Source organism: Hemibagrus wyckioides, linkage group LG05 (assembly GCF_019097595.1).
Source record: "Hemibagrus wyckioides isolate EC202008001 linkage group LG05, SWU_Hwy_1.0, whole genome shotgun sequence".
NCBI classification, from domain to species: Eukaryota; Metazoa; Chordata; class Actinopteri; order Siluriformes; family Bagridae; genus Hemibagrus; species Hemibagrus wyckioides.
The window spans coordinates 26,212,762-26,216,758 of NC_080714.1; positions in this window are offsets into that span (position 1 = coordinate 26,212,762).

A 3,997-nucleotide genomic window follows, 5' to 3' on the forward strand; every position below is an offset into this window, starting at 1 on the left:
TGTCTGTTCAGGTTACCCCATATCCACCCCCCATGCCCCTCATCGTCTCGTCAGGTCCTTCCCGGTGCTTTAAAGTGCTTAATCCCCTCCTGTGTTCAGCGAGATCCCCTTTAAGCCTTTTAAACTGCAGGAGGGACTTAAACCCATGAAGCTTAAACTCTCTGCTCTAAAACTCTGCACTAATGAAATTAGGAGGCCTACATCCAGTTAGGAGAATGTAAATAAACTGGAGGATGTTTAAACGGAGCAGCGATGGCCTTCAGTGTGATGGTTTGGTGTAAACGGTCACCTCCTTCCTGTGGTCAGCTTGAAACGGGTGCGTGGGCTGGAGAAAAACTGAACCATGCGTCTGGACAGAGAGAGGCTCTGTGCAGTAGGTAAAAGCTTTGGGGTTCATCTGTCAACGGCAGGAAGTTGGAGAAGAGAAGAGAGGAGATGAGAGATGAGGAGAGGAGAGGAGAAGAGAAGAGAAGAGAAGAGAAGAGAAGAGAAGAGAAGAGAAGAGAAGAGAAGAGAAGAGAAGAAGATTAAAGAGAACACAAGAAAAGACAAGAGAAGAAGTGTGAAGAGAAGAGAAGAGAAGAGAAGAGAAGAGAAGAGAAGAGCAAAACAGAAGAAGTGAGAACAGGAGAGGAGAGTGAAGAGAAGAGAAGAGAAGAGAAGAGAAGAGAAGAGAAGAGAAGAGAAGAGAAGAGAAGAGAAGAGAAGAGAAGAAGAATGGCGAGGAAACCAAAAACATATAAAAGAAAGTAGTAGAAAGCAGAGGAAAAATAAGCAAAAGAAGAAAAGAAAGAAAGGAGAGAGGACCTGGAAAGAAGTGTAAAAGAGAACTGATAAACTGAGACAATGGAGATGGATGTTGATATGTGAGAATATGTGGAGTCATGTAGAAATGTAGACTGGGTGAAGATGAGGTGGGGGTGGTGTGAAGAAGTATGGAGACAGAGTGGAGATGAGAAGAGATATTTGGACATGGGTGGAGACGTGGAGATGGATGAAAATGTGTGGAGAAGTGTGGAAACAAGTGGAAACGATTGGAGATGTGCTGATGTCTGTGGAGATGGTGGAAATGTGTGGAGTTATGTGGAGATGTGCAGAATCATGTGGTGAAGTGTGGAGACGGGGTGGAGATTTGTGGATACGTGTGGAGACATGCGGGATCATGTGGAGATGTGTGGAGATGTGTAGAGAGGTGTGGAGACATTTGGGGATAAGGTGGAGATGTGTGGAGACAGGGTGGAGATGGGTTGGAGATATGCAGAATCGTGTGCAGATGTTGTGGAGATGTGCGGAGATGTGAGAAGATGGGGTGGAGATGTGTGGAGACATGTGAAGATGGTGTGGAGATATGTAGAGATGGGTGGAGGTTTGTGGAGACGTGTGGGGATGTGCAGAATTGTGCAGAGATGGGTGGAGATGCATGGAGATGTGTGGAGACCTACAGAATCGTGTAATGTGTGGAGATGAGGTGGAGACGTGCAGAATCGTCTGGAGATAGGGTGAAGTTGTGTGAAGTCTGGGTGGAGACATGCAGAATCGTGTGGAGACGGGGCAGAGTTGTGTGGAGATGGGGTGGAGATGTTTGGAGATGGGGTGGAGATGTGTGGAGATGGGGTGGAGATGTGTGGATTAGTGTGGAGATGTGTGGCGACCTGTGGAGATGTGTGGAGATGTGTGGACACGTGGAATTGTGTGGAGATGGGGTGCAGACATGTGGATTCGTATGGAGACGTGTGCAGACGGGATGGAGATGTGCGATGTTTGGAGATGTGTGGAGATGTTTGGAGATGTGTGGAGACGTGCGGAATCCTCTGGAAATGGCGTGGAGATGTGTGGAGACGGGGTGGAAATGGGGTGGAGACGTGGAATCGTGTGGGGACGTGTGGAGACAGGATGGAAATGTGTAGAGGTGTTTGGAGATGTGTGGAGATGGGGTGGAGATGCGTGGAGACGAGGTGGAGATGCGTGGAGGCGGGGCGGAGATGCATTGAGATGGGATGGAGATGCATGGAGGTGGGGTGGAGATGCGTGGAGACAGGGTGGAGATATGTGGAATCGTGTGGAGATGTATGGAGATGGGGTCGAGATGTGTGGAGATGTACAGAATCGGGTGGAGATGCATGGAGATCGGGTGGAGATGCGTGGAGACGGGTGGAGTTACGTGAAGACGTGTGGAGACGGGGTGGGGGTGGTTAGTAGCAGCGGTTTTCAGGGAGGTGAGTCACACAGAAGCAGCGTCTTTGTGCTGCCCTAATCCTCCAAGCCAACACAGCTTTGGCCAGGTTTCATCGGGAAAGTGGCATGAAATAAGTGCTTTATTTCTTCGCAGCAAATCTGCGCTAATCCCACGGGCCGAGGAGACAAAGGCTTCTGAGCCGAGAGCTTTAACCGGGGTTCAGGGCCTTAGCGCCACCCGAGCTCTTCTAAATGACTTACTTTCCTCTGACACTAACACACACTGACAGGCAAGAACACTGCACAGAGGAGCAGAGGAACAGAAAAAGAACAGGGGATGAATACGAGCAAAGAAATGAACCTGAGGAAAGAAATGAATTTATTTTCCAAACAAATATATATGTTTAGGGTGGAATGCAAAAGTTTGTACCCCCCTTAGGTGTAGGATAGAAACGAGTATGAGGTAAAGAGAAGATAAAAGAAAAATAGAAGCGAGGAAAAAAGAGAAAAGGAGAGATACTAAAACAAGAAGAAGCCAGAAAAGCAGAAAAAAAAAGAAAAAATTAATATAGTAAGAAAAGATGCGAAAATTCAAGCAATAAAGAAAGAAAAATAGAAAGAAAAAAAATTAAATATTGTTAGAAATGAGGTGAACATCCGAGGTCAAAATGGCATGGTAAAAAAATAAAAAAGAAATAAAAGAAATTAGGAAAATAAAGCTAAAAAGTTAAAAAAAAAAATTTTAAGTAAAATAAAAATGAGAAAAAAAATAGAAATAAAAATGTGAGTAAGAAAACAAATGTATAGAGAAAAAAAGAGCAAAAATAAGAGGAAGCAGAAAAAAAGTAAAAGGATCCCCCAATGGGTGAAAACAATCCCCCATGGGTGAAAAAGAAAAATGAAAGTGCAAAAGAAAGATAAAGACAAATAAAAGAAAGAAATGAGACTGTAAAAAAAAGCAAAAAAGATTAAAGAGAAGAAGAAAATGTGAATAAAGATATTCAGACAGTGAAGGAAAAGATAACACACGGATGACAAATAGGAAGAAGGATGAATAAAAAAGGAAAAATAAAAAACAAAAAAACAATCATAAGTGTGCAAAACTTTGTACGCCCCATTGATGGAAAAAGAAAAGAACAGAAAACTGAAGTGTACAGGGTAATGAGAGTTTGCAAAGGTTTGCATCCCCCTTGTGTAGCATGAGACCTAAAAGAAATTTTTATCAGTATAATAAAGTATGTAGATGCTCATTCGCAACTTGAACTTCTTATTTCTTATGTCTTATTTGTTTTGTCCAGAGGGTGTACAAACTTTTGCACACACTCTATCCGGTGTTCCGTTCAGAATTCCTTTACTGAAAGGAAAAGGATGCAGTGTGTGGTCTGTTGGACGGTCTGCTCTGGTGTTCTCGGTTCTCCTCTCCGCTGTAGTGCTCATGGGTGAAAGGGGGAGGAACCTTTTCATCACACACACACACACACACCCGTGGGAAAGGCAGCAGCATCCTAAGCTGTGCAGTTTCATCAGGCTTTAGTGGAATTTACATGTTTAAGACTCTGGAGCTGCGCTGAAGATGATCCAGTTTGAGCCGGTTTAAGTGCTTAGCCAGAAAATGGCACTTTGTACAGGTGGGAATAGAGACATGCAGCAGAATGTCAGGAATAAAACACACACACACACACACACAGGGTGTGATGATGGAGGAAAAGCATCACGGTGGTGTGATGAAGCGGAGTTACTGTCACCATCCTGGAGTGTTTCAGTCTCTTTATACCAGATGGATTAATGTGTTTTATTTCTTAAAGGATGACATGGGTACTTT